A 20,155-nucleotide genomic window follows, 5' to 3' on the forward strand; every position below is an offset into this window, starting at 1 on the left:
GGGACTTGTCTATATGCCGTATTCTGTGTGTGGGGGACTTGTCTATATATCGTATGCTGTGTGTGGGGGACTTGTCTATATACCGTATGCTGTGTGTGGGGGACTTGTCTATATACCGTATGCTGTGTGGGGTACTTGTCTATATACCGTATGCTGTGTGTGGGGGACTTGTCTATATACCGTATGCTGTGTGTGGGGGACTTGTCTATATACCGTATGCTGTGTGTGGGGGACTTGTCTATATACTGTATGCTGTGTGTGGGGGACTTGTCTATATACTGTATGCTGTGTGTAGGGGACTTGTCTATATACTGTATGCTGTGTGGGGTACTTGTCTATATACCGTATGCTGTGTGTGGGGGACTTGTCTATATACCTCATGCTGTGTGTGGGGGACTTGTCTATATACCGTATGCTGTGTGTTGGGGACTTGTCTATATACCGTATGCTGTGTGTGGGGGACTTGTCTATATACCGTATGCTGTGTGGGGTACTTGTCTATATACCGTATGCTGTGTGTGGGGGACTTGTCTATATACCGTATGCTGTGTGTGGGGGACTTGTCTATATACCGTATGCTGTGTGTGGGGGACTTGTCTATATACTGTATGCTGTGTGTGGGGGACTTGTCTATATACTGTATGCTGTGTGTAGGGGACTTGTCTATATACTGTATGCTGTGTGGGGTACTTGTCTATATACCGTATGCTGTGTGTGGGGGACTTGTCTATATACCTCATGCTGTGTGTGGGGGACTTGTCTATATACCGTATGCTGTGTGTGGGGGACTTGTCTATATACCGTATGCTGTGTGTGGGGGACTTGTCTATATACCGTATGCTGTGTGTGGGGGACTTGTCTATATTCCGTATGCTGTGTGGGGGGGACTTGTCTATATACCGTATGCTGTGTGTGGGGGACTTGTCTATATACCGTATGCTGTGTGTGGGGGACTTGTCTATATACCGTATGCTGTGTGTGGGGAACTTGTCTATATACTGTATGCTGTGTGTGTGTGGGGGGGGGGACTTGTCTATATACTGTATGCTGTGTGGTGGTGGACTTGTCTATATACCGTATGCTGTGTGGGGGACTTGTCTATATACCGTATGCTGTGTGTGGGGGACTTGTCTATATACCGTATGCTGTGTATGGGGGACTTGTCTATATACTGTATGCTGTGTCTGTGGGGGGGACTTGTCTGTATACCGTGTGTGGGAGGTGGGGGACTTGTCTATATACCGTATGCTGTGTGTGGGGGACTTGTCTATATACTGTATGCTGTGTGGGGGGGACTTGTCTATATACAGTATGCTGTGTGTGTGGGGGACTTGTCTATATACTGTATGCTGTGTGTGTGGGCGGGACTTGTCTGTATACCGTGTGTGGGAGGTGGGGGACTTGTCTATATACCGTATGCTGTGTGTGGGGGACTTGTCTATATACTGTATGCTGTGTGTGTGGGGGACTTGTCTATATACTGTATGCTGTGTGTGGGGGGGACTTGTCTATATACCGTATGCTGTGTGGGAGGGACTTGTCTATATACCGTATGCTGTGTGGGGGACTTGTCTATATACCGTATGCTGTGTGGGGTATTTGTCTATATACCGTATGCTGTGTGTGGGGGACTTGTCTATTTACCGTATGCTGTGTGGGGTATTTGTCTATATACCATATGCTGTATGTGGGGGACTTGTCTATATACCGTATGCTGTGTGTGGGGGACTTGTCTATATACCGTATGCTGTGTGTGGGGGACTTGTCTATATACTGTATGCTGTGTGTGGGGGACTTGTCTATATACCGTATGCTGTGTGTGGGGGACTTGTCTATATACCGTATGCTGTGTGTGGGGGACTTGTCTATATACCGTATGCTGTGTGTGGGGGACTTGTCTATATACCGTATGCTGTGTGTGGGGGACTTGTCTATATACCGTATGCTGTGTGTGTGGGACTTGTCTATATACTGTATGTTGTGTGTGGGGGACTTGTCTATATACCGTATGCTGTGTGTGGGGGACTTGTCTATATACTGTATGCTGTGTGGGAGGGACTTGTCTATATACCGTATGCTGTGTGGGGGACTTGTCTATATACCGTATGCTGTGTGTGGGGGACTTGTCTTTATACTGTATGCTGTGTGTGGGGGACTTGTCTATATACTGTATGCTGTGTGTGGGGGACTTGTCTATATACCGTGTGCTGTGTGTGGGGGACTTGTCTATATACCGTATGCTGTGTGTGTGGGGGACTTGTCTATATACCGTATACGGTGTGTGGGGGACTTGTCTATATACTGCATGCTGTGTAGGGGACTTGTCTATATACTGTATGCTATGTAGGGGACTTGTCTATATACCGTATGCTGTGTGTGGGGGACTTGTCTATATACTGTATGCTGTGTGGGGGACTTGTCTATATACTGTATGCTGTGTGTGGGGGACTTGTCTATATACTGTATGCTGTGTGTGGGGGACTTGTCTATATACTGTATGCTGTGTATGGGGGACTTGTCTATATACCGTATGCTGTGTGTGGGGGGGACTTGTCTATATACCGTATGCTGTGTGTGGGGGGGACTTGTCTATATACCGTATGCTGTGTGTGGGGGACTTGTCTATATACCGTATGCTGTGTGTGTGGGGGACTTGTCTATATACCGTATACGGTGTGTGGGGGACTTGTCTATATACTGCATGCTGTGTAGGGGACTTGTCTATATACTGTATGCTGTGTAGGGGACTTGTCTATATACCGTATGCTGTGTGTGGGGGACTTGTCTATATACTGTATGCTGTGTGGGGGACTTGTCTATATACTGTATGCTGTGTGTGGGGGACTTGTCTATATACTGTATGCTGTGTATGGGGGACTTGTCTATATACCGTATGCTGTGTGTGGGGGGGACTTGTCTATATACCGTGTGCTGTGTGGGAGGGACTTGTCTATATACCGTATGCTGTGTGGGGGACTTGTCTATATACCGTATGCTGTGTGGGGTGCTTGTCTATATGCTGTATGCTGTGTGTGGGGGACTTGTCTATATACCGTATGCTGTGTGTGGGGGACTTGTCTATATACCGTATGCTGTGTGTGGGGGACTTGTCTATATACCGTATGCTGTGTGTGGGGGACTTGTCTATATACCGTATGCTGTGTGTAGGGGACTTGTCTATATACCGTATGCTGTGTGGGGGGGGACTTGTCTATATACCGTATGCTGTGTGGGGGACTTGTCTATATACTGTATGCTGTGTGGGGGACTTGTCTATATACTGTATGCTGTGTGTGGGGGACTTGTCTATATACTGTATGCTGTGTATGGGGGACTTGTCTATATACCGTATGCTGTGGGGGGGGGGACTTGTCTATATACCGTATGCTGTGTGTGGGGGACTTGTCTTTATACCGTATGCTGTGTGGGGGACTTGTCTATATACTGTATGCTGTGGGGGGGGGGGGGACTTGTCTATATGCCGTATTCTGTGTGTGGGGGACTTGTCTATATATCGTATGCTGTGTGTGGGGGACTTGTCTATATACCGTATGCTGTGTGTGGGGGACTTGTCTATATACCGTATGCTGTGTGGGGTACTTGTCTATATACCGTATGCTGTGTGTGGGGGACTTGTCTATATACCGTATGCTGTGTGTGGGGGACTTGTCTATATACCGTATGCTGTGTGTGGGGGACTTGTCTATATACCGTATGCTGTGTGTGGGGGACTTGTCTATATTCTGTATGCTGTGTGTAGGGGACTTGTCTATATACTGTATGCTGTGTGGGGTACTTGTCTATATACAGTATGCTGTGTGTGGGGAACTTGTCTATATACCTCATGCTGTGTGTGGGGGACTTGTCTATATACCGTATGCTGTGTGTGGGGGACTTGTCTATATACCGTATGCTGTGTGTGGGGGACTTGTCTATACACCGTATGCTGTGTGTGGGGGACTTGTCTATATACCGTATGCTGTGTGGGGGGGACTTGTCTATATACCGTATGCTGTGTGTGGGGGTCTTGTCTATATACTGTATGCTGTGTGTGGGGGACTTGTCTATATACCGTATGCTGTGTGTGGGGGACTTGTCTATATACTGTATGCTGTGTGTGGGGGACTTGTCTATATACCTCATGCTGTGTGTGGGGGACTTGTCTATATACCGTATGCTGTGTGGGGGGGACTTGTCTATATACCGTATGCTGTGTGTGGGGGACTTGTCTATATACTGTATGCTGTGTGTGGGGGACTTGTCTATATACTGTATGCTGTGTGGGGGGACTTGTCTATATACTGTATGCTGTGTGTGGGGGACTTGTCTATATACTGTATGCTGTGTGGGGGGGACTTGTCTATATACCGTATGCTGTGTGTGGGGGACTTGTCTATATACTGTATGCTGTGTGTAGGGGACTTGTCTATATACTGTATGCTGTGTGGGGTACTTGTCTATATACCGTATGCTGTGTGTGGGGGACTTGTCTATATACCTCATGCTGTGTGTGGGGGACTTGTCTATATACCGTATGCTGTGTGTGGGGGACTTGTCTATATACTTTATGCTGTGTGTGGGGGACTTGTCTATACACCGTATGCTGTGTGTGGGGGACTTGTCTATATACCGTATGCTGTGTGGGGGGGACTTGTCTATATACCGTATGCTGTGTGGGGGGGACTTGTCTATATACCGTATGCTGTGTGTGGGGGACTTGTCTATATACCGTATGCTGTGTGTGGGGGACTTGTCTATATACCGTATGCTGTGTGTGGGGGACTTGTCTATATACCGTATGCTGTGTATGGGGGACTTGTCTATATACCGTATGCTGTGTGTGGGGGACTTGTCTATATACCGTATGCTGTGTGCGGGGGACTTGTCTATATACCGTATGCTGTGTGTGGGGGACTTGTCTATATACTGTATGCTATGTGTGGGGGACTTGTCTATATACTGTATGCTGTGTGAGGGACTTGTCTATATACTGTATGTTGTGTGGCGGGGGACTTGTCTATATACCGTATGCTGTGTGTGGGGGACTTGTCTATATACTGTATGCTGTGTTTGGGGGAATTGTCTATATACTGACAAGTCCCCCACACACAGCATACGGTATATAGACAAGTCCCCCACACACAGCATACGGTATATAGACAAGTACCCCACACAGCATACGGTATATAGACAAGTCCCCCACACAGCATACGGTATATAGACAAGTCCCTCACACAGCAAAAGGTATATAGACAAGTCCCCCACACACACAGCATACAGTATATAGACAAGTCCCCCACACACAGCACACGGTATATAGACAAGTCACCCACACACAGCATACAGTATATAGACAAGTCCCCCCCACACACAGCATACGGTATATAGACAAGTCCCCCCCACACACAGCATACGGTATATAGACAAGTCCCCCCCACACACAGGATACGGTATATAGACAAGTCCCCCCCACACACAGCATACGGTATATAGACAAGTCCCCCCTACACACAGCATACGGTATATAGAGAAGTCCCCCATACACAGCATACAGTATATAGACAAATCCCCCACACACAGCATACAGTATATAGACAAGTCCCCCCCACACACAGCATACGGTATATAGACAAGTCCCCCCCACACACAGCATACGGTATATAGACAAGTCCCCCATACACAGCATACAGTATATAGACAAGTCCCCCACACACAGCATACAGTATATAGACAAGTCCCCCACACAGCATACGGTATATAGACAAGTCCCCCACACAGCATACGGTATATAGACAAGTCCCCTACACAGCATACAGTATATAGACAAGTCCCCTACACAGCATACAGTATATAGACAAGTCCCCCACACACAGTATACGGTATATAGACAAGTCCCCCACACACAGCACACGGTATATAGACAAGTACCCCACACAGCATACAGTATATAGACAAGTCCCCCACACAGCATACGGTATATAGACAAGTCCCCCCCCCACACAGCATACGGTTTATAGACAAGTCCCGCCCCACACAGCATACGGTATATAGACAAGTCCCCCAGATTAACGAGACACCTTCAGGTATCTTGAAATTGTACCCAAGGATGAGCCAGACTTGTGCAAGTCCACAATTCTCTTCCTGATATCTTGGTTGATTTCTTTAGACTTTCCCATGATGCTACACAAAGAAGCAGTGTGTTTCAGGTGTGCATTAAAATACATCCACAGGTGTGTCTCTAATTAACTGAGATGTTGCCAAAAAAACTATCAGAAGTTTCCAAACACATGACATCATCATATGGGCTGTCCAGAATTTTTTAAAGGTATAGCAATATTACTGTATGTAAACTTATGACTTTGCAGTAAGTAATAAAAATGCTTTAAAACATTCTCTCTCTCTTATTATTCTGGCATTTGGCAAATCTTAAAAATTATGGTAATCCTAATTGACCTAAAACGGGAAGGTTTATTCTGATTTCATGTCAGATATTGAGAAAAACATGCAGATGTGTCTTTTTATTGTTATGATCTGCAACAAGTACTAAGGAAAGAAAGGAGAAAGCTATCCCTACAGTAAGACTAAGCTGAATGCCTACGATGTAGCGGGCTGCCTGTTCCTAGCGAACAGACCCGCCTTAGTCCTCGGCTACTCTGAACGAAGACCTATAGCATAAAGGAGAGGGGTCCCTAAAAGAACTAAGGACTGGAACAAAAATGGGACATCTCCTAAACAGAGAAGTTGTTACAGAACACAAAAAGATAAACTGACAAAAAGGTACTAGAGGTCCCAGAAGGACCAAGCGAACTGACAGAGAAAGGCACAGAAGCACCTGGCTAGAAAAGCAGTCAAACAACACTGAAGTCCAACACAGCCAAAAGGGCGGAGCTGGAATATAAAGGCAGATGGTCTTGTGACCACAAAACACAAGATGGAAAAAACAAACAGGAGGGTTCTAACATTTATATAGTGTATGTAAATTTCTGGTTTCAACTGTGTATACAGGTGACACGAGCAGGTGTGTGTGCAGCCAGGTCCACTCTTTTTGTGGCGCCGCAGCGGAGCGTGTTGTGGTGTGTGAGCTCTGTCATGTATATAGTACAGAGGAGTATATATATATATGTGTATGTATATATATATATATATATATATATATATATACATACACACACACGGGGCATGCAGGAGTTTTTAGTTTACCAGTTTCGGTCCATGCGGAGCCGCTATAGGATTCACTGGTAACATTTTGGGGAACAGACGTTTTTATAATTTTTATTCCATTTTTCTTTTGCGTGAGATTAATAAAAAACAATTCTGCTGATGTTTTTTTATTTTTTCCAGCATTCAATGGCAAAACCCCAGGAATGGTTCTTATATTTTTTCTTTCCAGCGTTTATCGTGCAGTATAGAGACAAAATGAACAAAAGCTACAATTTTGCCATTAATTCTTACTATTTTATTCTTGATGCTGTTTTTCGTGCCGGATAAATCATGTGATCGTTGTACAGTTTGGGTTGTTGTTCTCTGCGATGTTAATCAGGTTTAGTTTTTTTGTTCTTGTTTTTTGGGGGTTTATTTTAATAAAATCTAGTTTTAATGTAAGAAAAAAAATTATATTTGAGTTTTTACTTTGTATATTTCCAAATATTTTATTGAAACGGAGTAAAGGAAAGAAGGATCAACTAGTGGGAGAGCAACTGTAAAGGACCCCTGCCAGTCCCTAAAACTAAAGGGGCCTGTGACGACACAGCATTTAATCGTAATTATCCAGATGTAAATTCCATAGGCCCAGAATGATAGACTATTGCCTGAATTATTAACTATTGAATTTATGTGTTTCTTTCTTCGGTTGGTCAACGCACATGATCTTTTGTCATGAGTCTGAATGTTGACTCATCTTGTAGGTTGAGGTGATATTTGTTAATTGATAAATGGTTATTTACCTCTTATATCAACTCTTCTGGTTTATTGTACTGTTATCTTTGCAATACAGGGACGCAGGCTCTTTGAACAATGGATGTTTGCTAAATATGTTGATTACCATTTTAGAAGTCCATGCAATTTGTTGACTTGCATTGTTTCGGAATTTATAGTTTATCCTTCAATGTTTGCAATGTTTGCAAGTCAACATTGGGGGATGAACTGTGGATGCTCCAGTAATGGAAATTAGTAACACCAGCCCTTTCTCTTGACCTGTGAATGAAGTCATGAAGAAGGACAGTTGTGAACTACATAAAGGAGTCTTTTTACAAAACCACTGTCAGGAACACTCTATGGGACAGCTCTACAGAACACCATGAATCCATTAAGAGGGACACAGATTTGGTTTCTACAGGATGCCAGCTTAAGGGACCACAGCCCTGGCTGGAGGAATACAGATCTGCTCCATTGACTACTATAGAACCCATGGATACATCTGGGAAAACCAGGTTGGGACCCACCAGTCACCTGGTCCCATGGAGATGTTTGGAGTAGCCAGGTTGGGACACTCCGGACACCTGGAACTCGTGAATATGCTCGGAAAAAGCCAAGTCGGGACCTTCCGGTCACCTAGTTCCATGGATATGTTCGGAGAAGCCAGGTTGGAACTTTCTGGTCTCCTGGCCACGTACCTCAATGGACTGTCAGCTTTCTAAGCTTGTTGTTACCTCCTCTTTGTGGGTGCTCTTTGGTGGGGGTGCCATTGGTGGGGGTAGTCAGCCCCAGAAGCCCCTCGGATTGGCAGCTGCTGTAATCCCAGCGAGTCAGCGGAAGGGTGAGACTCTGTAATTTGCACCATATTAGGTATTTGCTGGGACTGTTCGATATGTTTATTGTGTGTTTGGTGGCTCAATAAAATATTACCTCACTGTTTTACAATCATCCTGTGTTGTTGTTTATGTATCTTCTATCAGTAATGGATTATAATGAGTGTGATCTGCTCCACCATGAGGGGCCCGATCCTCCCGGGGGCCCACGTTCAAAGATCCCAGCACGGCTCAGGACGGATTCTTGTAGTGCTGATGTTTGATAAATAGGATAATAGAGCGCACATAGAAAATAAATGTCTGACCTCTTCTTTCTGATGGGCATTTTAGAGCGAGGAGCTGCGCTCTGGACTCACCGCTGCACTCCCCATGCCATTGCGGTGGCCATCTTAATATCGATCTGTGCGGAGGAGACTGTGGGAGTCAGACGGAGGTGTCAAATGTACGGACCCTTTTAATCACAGGATGGAGGGTCACTGTGAATATTAATTCATGAACCACTGTGCATAGTGACTCGCCCCCAGGGCCGTGGGGCACTCGGCAGCCGGGCCTCTGGTTGCCGGGGGATATCACGGTGGCTGGCCCAGTCCGTGGCCCAGGGCGGTCACTCAAAGGGGGGGGGAATGCTTATAGGGGAAATTGTCGTGACGCCACCTGTGGATTCTGGTAAGAGGTTACCAGCGCTGCGACAGTCCACTGAGGCTGATGTTAGGGGCAGCTATGATGGAACGGCTCCCCACAGGTAGAGCAGGCCTCAGGGCAGTGTAGAGGTGTAGAAAGATGGTGGAAGCAGGAGGGAGACGGCAGGACGGTCCCAGAGGAAGTACAGGCACACACACAAGGGTAAACTTCAATACCTTTACTGGTGGTGATGCAGGTACGGTCCAGGGCTTGTGGGGGCCCCGGGGGGATGCTGCGGGCTTGTGGGGGCCCTAAGGGGATGCTGCGGGCTTGTGGGGCCCTGGGGGGGATTCTGCGGGCTTGTGGGGCCCTGGAGGGGATGCTGTGGGCTTGTGGGTGCTCTGGGGGGGATGCTGCAGGCTTGTGGGGTCTATGGGGGGGATGCTGCAGGCATGTGGGGGCTCTGGGGGGAGTGATGCAGGCTTGAGGGGGGCCCTGGGGGGATGCAGCCGGCTTGTGGGGGCCCCGGGGAGGATGCAGCGGGCTTGTGGGGCCTCTGTATGGGGTCTAGCCTGCATATGGCATTACATGGGGACCAGGCAGTATTCTCTATGGTGAATTATATGGGATCCAGTATTTTGTATGGAGCATTATATAGGGCTCATAATACTGTATGGAGGACTATGTGGTGCAATAACACTGTATGGAGGACTATACTGTCCGGTCTACACTGTGCGCTGTGAGGATTCACCGGTTTCTGAGCTATTGTAGAATTTACAATAGATATCACTCATGAAATGTAAGAAGTCAGTGAAATTTTTGGCATTGTACTATACCTATATCTATAATTTCTCTGCTGTATCTGTGCATCATGAATGGTTGAATGTGTTAAAGGGGCCACTGAGACTCTTTCGCCCGGGCCCACGAAAACCTGGAGGAGGGAGCATCATGTGACACTCCCTCTCCCATCATTCCTCCTCTGCGTCTGACGCAGCAGCATGATGACGCGCCACGCTGTGTCAGACAGTGGAGCTGGCAGCTGCTGAGGTGATCAGCTGCAGAGACTGAAGCAGCGGGGAACGAGGAGCGGTAAGTATGTATTTATTTATAAATCAGTGTGTACTGATAATACTGGAGGACTGGGGCTGCATTTTACCCTACGGGTGGGGGGGGCTGCATTTTACCCTATGGGGGGCTGCATTATACTGCGTACAGGACCATGGGGGAATGCATTATACTGAGTGGAGAACCATGGCGAGTGTCTTAAGGCCCCGTCACACTAAGCGATGCAGCAGCGATCCCGACAACGATACGACCTGTCAGGGATCGTTGCTGCATCGCTAATACATCGCTGGTGAGCTGTCAAACAGGCAGGCTCACCAGCGATCAGGGGAGCAGCGATATCGTGGAAAGAATCGTTCCACGATGTCCTGCTCCTGTTACCAGCCTGCTGCTTAAGCAGGAGCAGGCTGGTAACTATGGTAAACATCGGGTTACTAAGTGCGCGTGTGCCCCTAGTAACCCGCTGTTTATCATGGATACCACTCTGCTAAGGTGAACGGTAGCCTCCGCGCACCGTAGCAGAGTGGTATCCATGGTAAACAGCGGGTTACTAAGTGCGCGCGTGCCCCTAGTAACCCGATGTTTACCATGGTTACCAGCCAGATCGTCGGTCCCGCTGGTCACACACAGCGATGTGTGCTGGCCAGCGGGAGGCCAACGACCAAAAAATGGTCCAGGACACTTTGCAGCGATCAGCAACCTCACAGCAGGGGCCTGATCATTGCAAAGTGTCACACATAGCGACATCGCTGGTGAGTCACCAAAACCGTGACACAGCAGCGATCTCGCTAGCGATATTGCTATGTGAGACGGGGGCTTTATACTGTGTGGAGGACCATGGGGGAGTACATTGTACAGTGTGGAGGACCATGGGGGAGTGCATTGTACTGTGTGGAGGACCATGGGGGAGTGCATTATACTGTGTGGAGGACCACGGGGAGTGCATTGTACTGTGTGGAGGACCATGGGGGAGTGCATTATACTGTGTGGAGGACCACGGGGAGTGCATTGTACTGTGTGGAGGACCACGTGGGAGTGCATTATACTGCGTGGAGGACCATGTGGGAGTGCATTATACTGTGTGGAGGACCACGGGGAGTGCATTGTACTGTGTGGAGGACCACGTGGGAGTGTATTATACTGCGTGGAGGACCACGAGGGAGTGCATTATACTGCGTGGAGGACCATGGCGAGTGCCTTATACTGTGTGGAGAACCATGGCGAGAGTCTTATACTGAGTGCATTATACTCTATGGAGTGTGGAGAGGTGTGGGGCAGTTGGGGGATCATACTTTACCCTGGGAGTTGAGGTCGGGTACAGTAGGGTCATTGTACTGCGCATATGGAGGAATTCACCATGGGGGTATCATACCGTGTTTGGGGGGCACTTTTGTTGGCACCACACTTTATGGGCAATGAAAAAGGGATCTAGGACTTCAGCAGGAGGAAAATTACTATGTAAAGGCTGGAAGGTTGTGAGATCTGATCTTCTGCGACCCCGACAATTATTTACATTTTTATTGCTGGGGGGGGGGCCCAATTAGAATTTCTGCGTCCTATGTACGCCCCTGATTATACCAAATCCTCAGCTGTGCTGGTACTAAGGATATGGACACTCAGACATTTTGGGCTAAATATATACATACAAATATTTTTTCAATAACGTTTCATAAACAATTTGGCTTTTTTATTTCCTTTGCATTGCTAGTTGCAGAATGAGCTCACTGAGAATTTATCAGTGAGCTCATTCTGACCTTCTCTGTGCTGATTATGTTCACAGACCAGCATGAAAGTTGGGCTGATCTCTGATCCGGTCATAAATCATCGCAGAAATAAAAGCGCTAGAAACTCCACATCATAAGGAGCTCACTGACTGAATCTCAAGTTAACTCATTCTGCAGCCATCAATGTGCTGCTGGGAAACAAAAAGCTGGTAAAGGCCGAACAGAGCAAATGTTACAAGAAGCAAAATAGTAAAAAGTCTTTTTAGACCAATATACATGTATTTAAAGGGATTGTCCGGTGTGAAGCTGAAGGCTGCAGTCATCTGTGTGACTCTCTGTGACTGCAGACTTGTAATCCTCACATCATGTAGACTGCGCGCTGCCAGCATTATTCTCAGCCCAGAGATGGCAGAAGCCCCTGTATCATGTGTACAGGAATTGTGCCCCCTCTCCCCGAGGAGCAGCAGTGCCTCGTCCTCCAGATACATGAGGGTCCCATCGGGGAGATCCGCATGTACCGGCCATGATGTCATCTCCATGGATACGGCATCAATGTGCAGAGCAGAAGACCCCTGTAAGGGAGAGCTCAGACGTGGGGGGATTGATGTGGATGTGAGGAGCAGATCCCCCCCATATTCACAGATTATCGCACAATACATGTGGCCTTGCACAGGAAAAACTGTGAGGAAAGAAGAAATCAGATTTCTTACAATATAGAATAATGTCCTCCTGCCCTCGCTCATGTCCAGTATTATTTATCCCCTGACCTTTAGGGTGGGGAACCCCTCCTGAGCCCCCTCCATTATATAGGAGCCATATATCTGCTCCATTACTGGCAGAAGGTAAGGAGCCAATCACACTGCACGGCTTCTACTTCCTGCTCTAAGCCCCGCCCACCTGCCTTCCCTTGAGATCTCCATGACAACCCTTGTGTGACTACAGTGACAGGCCACGCCCCCGAGGATTCTGATCAGTGCGGATGTCTCCATATTGCTGAGGACTGTGAGCGGCTGATGGGCGGAGCCAGCAGCGATGTGAGGGGCAGAGCCAGCAGCGATATGAGGGGCGGAGCCAGCAGCGACATGAGGGGCGGAGCCAGCAGTGATATGAGATGCGGAGCCAGCAGCGATGTGAGGAGCGGAGCCAGCAGCGATATGAGGGACGGAGCCAGCAGCGATGTGAGGGGCGGAGCCAGCAGCGATATGAGGGACGGAGCCAGCAGCGATGTGAGGGGCGGAGCCAGCAGCGATGTGAGGGACGGAGCCAGCAGCGATGTGAGGAGCGGAGCCAGCAGCGATATGAGGGACGGAGCCAGCAGTGATATGAGAGGCGGAGCCAGCAGCGATATGAGGGGCGGAGCCAACAGCGATATGAGGGGCGGAGCCAGCAGCGACATGAGGAGCGCTCACAGCACTGACAGGAGCAGGTGTGTGTGCAGCCCGTTCCTCTGCTGTGGGTGTTGTGGTTTGTGAGCTTCGCCGTGTATATAATATACACACATATACATATATATACAGAGTTGAAATCAGAAGTTTCCATACACTGTATAAATAGACACATCTGCAGGTTTTTCTCAATATCTGACATGAAATCAGAATAAACCTTTCCCATTTTAGGTCAATTAGGATTACCATCATTTTTAATATTTGCCAAATGCCAGAATAATGAGCGTCTCTTGTAAGGGGCATTAAAAGAGTCTTGTTATATCACTCTGACCTCCACGTGTCTTGTAAGGGGCATTAAAACCGTCTTGTTATACCACTCTGACCTCCACGTGTCTTGTAAGGGGCATTAAAACCGTCTTGTTATACCACTCTGACCCCCATGTCTCTTCAGAGGGGCATTAAAACCGTCTTGTTATACCACTCTGACCTCCATGTCTCTTCTGAGGGGCATTAAAACCATCTTGTTATACCACTCTGACCTCCACGTCTCTTGTAAGGGGCATTAAAACCGTCTTGTTATACCACTCTGACCTCCACGTCTCTTCTGAGGGGCATTAAAAGCGTCTTGTTATACCACTCTGACCTCCACGTGTCTTGTAAGGGGCATTAAAACCGTCTTGTTATGCCACTCTGACCTCCACGTCTCTTCTGAGGGGCATTAAAAGCGTCTTGTTAAGCTACTGGGACCTCCACGACTCTTCGAACGGGCATTGCATTTCCTCATAATTTTTGGAAGCTTTTGCTTGGAAGGCATAAGCAAATACTATGGGAGACCCACTCCCCAATAATGGGAATAATGTTTTTAAGATGCTGTACTGTATGGCTCTTGTAAGGGGCATTAAAACCGTCTTGTTAAGCTACTGTGACCTCCATGTCTCTTCAAAGGGGCATTAAAAGCGTCTTCTTAAGCCACTCTGAACTCCACAGCTCTTCCAAGGGGCATTGAAATGTTGTTTTTAATTACCTTACCTCTAATCTCCATGACTCTTCCAACGGGCATTGCATTTCCTCCTAATTTTAGTCAGCTTTTGCTTTTCAATGCAAAGGTGAAAACTAAGGGAGACACACTCCCCAATAATGGGTAGAAGGTTTTTAGTACGCTGTAATCCACATCTGTTTCCAGGGGCATTGCAGTTCCTTATAATTTTTGGAAAGCCTTCCATTCACTGCTTAGGCCAACAGTGCACAGGAGACCCAGTTGCCATAAATGGAAAAAAAGGTTTAGTTAAGGCCCTCTGACCTCCATGTCATTTCCAAGGGGCATTGGAGTGCCTCAAAAGTTTTGGTAGGCATTGCACTCACTGTATGCCCTATAACTGTGTAGCCAAACCGCTCCTTTTGTTACAGAAACATATCCTACAAGACATATGTGGTTGACTGGCCTGATATTGATGTGAATGGTCCCTGTTCCTCCTGCTCTTTCTCCTTTGCCACTACCTCATCCATCATTTATCACTTGAAGCTTTGTTTTAACGAGAGTCATAGAACTTGGATAGTAGCAGGAAAACATCCAGCAATCCTCGGAGGAGGTAGGATATGACCACCTCAGGCCTAGCCGCTACTACATACATGCGCTTGCATTCCTTGAAAACAAAGCAGATGCTAACTTCTATCATCCTCATCATGCTCCTCACCTTGGCACTCTCAACTCCCCTGATAAAGAAGCCAGGGCCCACCGGAGAAGTCGGGTTCTTTGGTGGGCTCGTCCAATGCTGCCCTAAAGCAGGCCAGTCTAAGAAAAGTGTGTGGGGATGTTCCGCGGAGAAATCGGGGCGGCTTGGAACCGTTTATTGACACCTGGCCGCGGGGCGGCTGGGGACCGAGTGTGGACACCCGGCCGCCCCCTGGCGGCTGGGGACCGAGCATGGAAACCCGGCCGCCGGGCGGCTGGGGACTGAGTATGGATACCTCGCTGCCGAAGCAGCCATGAGGTAGTGGCCAGCTTCGGCCTCCTCAAAACTAAAAGGCCCAATTTCAACTGCAAGCTAGCAGTATGGTATTGCAGCCTGGGGGTGGGTGGGTTGTTGGCTGCATATTTGCGCTTGCATTGCAAGGAATGGGGGAGGTATAATTGAACACTGCCCTGGGACAAGGACTTGCACGGGGATAGTTGCAAGTCTGCATCTTCTGATGCGGCAAGGATCACTTCTGATGGGCACACTTTTAGGCAGTGACCTGGGAGTCAGAGATCCTTCCAGGGGTCTTCCCCATGCTGTTCCCATGTCTTTTCAGCACTATATGCATGTGTCACACAGCACATGGCCAGATAAGGTTGTAAAATGTTAAAATGACATTTCCCGGTGAATGCATTTGTCACAGTTGAAAGCAATACAAAAGTGCAAAAACGCATAAAAAATGCTACTTGTGAACATAGCCCAAGGTGTGGAGGAGTATTTTTGTTTTTGGTTATTTATTTTACCTTATACACAAGTCTTTACCCTGGAAAAGAAATTCCTTAACATATTTCACAGGAAAAAAGTTTCACTTTCGTTTTTGAACATTTTCTTATGAGCCTGTAAAAGTGGCTTAATACCTCTGACCACGTTGTTGACAACAGTGACCTTGGGGGTCAGAAATGCTTCCTGGGGCGATCCCCATGCTGTCCCCATGTCATCTGAGCACTGTCACTATCATTTTGGGCACTTTTTAGGCTTTCTACAGACTGCCGGGGGTGCCGCCGCAAAAATGCTCGGGTCTCCCATAGACTAACATGGGCTCGTTGCTCAGGTCGAGCACCCGAGTATCACGGCGAGCTCGGGCCGAGCTTCGAGCACCCGAGCATTTTAGTGCTCGCTCAACACTATTTATAACGGGGGCACAAGCTAGTGACTGATTTATATTCTCAGTGGAGCAGGATTCATTGTGGTGAATGATATACTCATGGGCACAGTGTGGCACATATTTGCATTTGGTGGCACAGTGGGCGGCATTATTTATTTAAGTCGCTTATATTTGTAACATTTTTGTTTTTCAGGAGTGCGGTGATCTGCTGAAAAGTGCGGAGCAGCCGAAACCTGGACAGCAAACTGCAAAGACGAATCATGGCGGGAAGTCGTCACGAAAGACTGGACTAGGTAAAGAAGAGAAGAAAGAGAGCGACTGCAGTGTATAAACTGGAGGGTTAGGTGGGGCCCATTATATTATAATAAATCTATGTGCGGCCCATTATATTATAACAAATCTATGTGGGGTCCATAATATTAAAGGGACGGATATGTGGGGCCCATTATATTATAATAAATCTATGTGGGGCCCATTATATTATAATAAATCTATGTGGGGTCCATAATATTATAATAAATCTATGTGGGGTCCATAATATTAAAGGGACGGATATGTGGGGCCCATTATATTATAATAAATCTATGTGGTGCCCATTATATTAAAGGGAAAGCTATGTGGGGCCAATTATATTAAAGGGAAAGCTATGTGGGGCCAATTATATTAAGGGGAAAGCTATGTGGGGCCCGTTATATTAAAGGGAAAGCTATGTGGGGCCCATTATATTAAAGAGAAAGCTATGTGGGGCCCATTATATTAAAGAGAAAGCTATGTGGGGCCCATTATATTAAAGAGAAAGCTATGTGGGGCCCATTATATTAAAGAGAAAGCTATGTGGGGCCCATTATATTAAAGAGAAAGCTATGTGGGGCCCATTATATTAAAGGGAAAGCTATGTGGGACCCATTATGTTAAAGAGAAAGCTATGTGGGGCCCATTATATTAAAGAGAAAGCTATGTGGGGCCCATTATATTAAAGAGAAAGCTGTGTGGGGCCCATTATATTAAAGAGAAAGCTATATGGGGCCCATTATATTAAAGAGAAAGCTATATGGGGCCCATTATATTAAAGAGAAAGCTATGTGGGGCCCATTATATTAAAGAGAAAGCTATGTGGGGCCCATTATATTAAAGAGAAAGCTATGTGCGGCCCATTATATTAAAGAGAAAGCTATGTGGGGCCCATTATATTAAAGAGAAAGCTATGTGGGGCCCATTATATTAAAGAAAAAGCTATGTGGGGCCCATTATATTAAAGAAAAAGTTATGTGGGACCCATTATATTAAAGGGAAAGCTATGTGGGGCCCATTATATTAAAGGGAAAGCTATGTGGGGCCCATTATATTAAAGGGAAAGCTATGTGCGGCCCATTATATTAAAGAGAAAGCTATGTGGGGCCCATTTTATTAAAGAGAAAGCTATGTGGGGCCCATTATATTAAAGAGAAAGCTATGTGGGGCCCATTATATTAAAGGGAAAGCTATGTGGGGCCCATTATATTAAAGGGAAAGCTATGTGGGGCCCGTTATCTTAAAGGGACATCTACGTAGGGCCCATTATATTAAATGGATGTCTATGTGGGGCCCATTATATTAAAGAGAGAGCTATGTGGGGCCCATTATATTAAAGAGAAAGCTATGTGGGGCCCATTATATTAAAGAGAAAGCTATGTGGGGCCCATTATATTAAAGGGAAAGCTATGTGGGGCCCATTATATTAAAGAGAAAGCTATGTGGGGCCCATTATATTAAAGAGAAAGCTATGTGGGGCCCATTATATTGAAGGGAAAGCTATGTGGGGCCCATTATGTTAAAGAGAAAGCTATGTGGGGCCCATTATATTAAAGAGAAAGCTATGTGGAGCCCATTATATTAAAGAGAAAGCTGTGTGGGGCCCATTATATTAAAGAGAAAGCTATATGGGGCCCATTATATTAAAGAGAAAGCTATATGGGGCCCATTATATTAAAGAGAAAGCTATGTGGGGCCCATTATATTAAAGAGAAAGCTATGTGGGGCCCATTATATTAAAGAGAAAGCTATGTGCGGCCCATTATATTAAAGAGAAAGCTATGTGGGGCCCATTATATTAAAGAGAAAGCTATGTGGGGCCCATTGTATTAAAGAAAAAGTTATGTGGGACCCATTATATTAAAGGGAAAGCTATGTGGGGCCCATTATATTAAAGGGAAAGCTATGTGGGGCCCATTATATTAAAGGGAAAGCTATGTGCGGCCCATTATATTAAAGAGAAAGCTATGTGGGGCCCATTTTATTAAAGAGAAAGCTATGTGGGACCCATTATATTAAAGGGAAAGCTATGTGGGGCCCATTATATAATAATAAAATCTATGTGGTGCCCATTATATTAAAGGGAAAGCTATGTGGGGCCCATTATATTAAAGAGAAAGCTATGTGGGGCCCATTATATTAAAGGGAAAGCTATGTGGGGCCCATTATATTAAAGGGAAAGCTATGTGGGGCCCGTTATCTTAAAGGGACATCTACGTAGGGCCCATTATATTAAATGGATGTCTATGTGGGGCCCATTATATTAAAGAGAGAGCTATGTGGGGCCCATTATATTAAAGAGAAAGCTATGTGGGGCCCATTATATTAAAGAGAAAGCTATGTGGGGCCCATTATATTAAAGGGAAAGCTATGTGGGGCCCATTATATTAAAGAGAAAGCTATGTGGGGCCCATTATATTAAAGGGAAAGCTATGTGGGGCCCATTATATAATAATAAAATCTATGTGGGGCCCATTATATTAAAGGGAAAGCTATGTGGGGCCCGTTATCTTAAAGGGACATCTACGTATATGATAAATTCTATATGGGGCCCATGATATTTAATGGAAGGCTATGTGAGGCCCATTATATTAAATAGAGGACTATGTGGGGACCAATACATTAAAAAGAAAGCTATATTGGGGCCCACTATGTTATCTGGAAGGTTTTGTGGGGCCCTCTGTATTAAATTGAGGGCTATGTGAGGCCTATTAAATTAAATGGAAAGCGTTGCGGGGCCCATAATAATATATGGAGGGCTATGTGAGGCGCATTTATCAAATAAAGGGCTATGTAGCGCCAATTATATTAAATGGAAGCCTGTGTTTTGTCCATTATATTAAATAGAGATGTATCTTGGCTCCATTATAATAAATGGAAGGCAATGTGGGGACCATTATATTAAATGGAGGGTTATGTGGGGCCCATTATATTAAATGGAAGCCTATATGGAGCCCAGTAAATTAAATGTAAAGCTATGTGGGGCCCAATATTTTAAATGGAAGGTTAAGTGAGGCCAATTGTATTAAATAGAGGGCTATGTGGTGCCCAATATAAAACATGGAAGGCTTTTTGGTGCCCATTATATTAAATAGAGGGATATTTTGGCCCCATTTTATTAAATGGAAGGCTATGTCAGGTCCAATATATTAAATGGAGTCCAGTGCGGCCTATTATATTAAATTGACGGTTATGTGGGGTTCAATAGATTAAATGAAAAGCTATGTGGAGCCCAATAAATTAAATTATAGTACATGGAAGGCAATGTGCGGCTCATTATACTATATAGAGGGCTATGTGGGGGCCATTATACTTTATAGAATTCTATGTGGGGGTCCATTATACTTTTGCCAATGGCAAATTGTGTGTTCCGGTGGCACTCCAAAGGTAAAGGGTGTGCTCCGGTGGCACTCCAACGTCATAGGGTGTGCTCTGGTGGCACACCAATGGCAAAAAGGCCAAAGAGTAGACTCTGGTGGCAGAC

This window comes from Phyllobates terribilis, unplaced genomic scaffold, assembly GCF_046119375.1.
Source record: "Phyllobates terribilis strain yellow unplaced genomic scaffold, ASM4611937v1 Scaffold_30__1_contigs__length_15301838, whole genome shotgun sequence".
Classification (NCBI taxonomy): Eukaryota; Metazoa; Chordata; class Amphibia; order Anura; family Dendrobatidae; genus Phyllobates; species Phyllobates terribilis.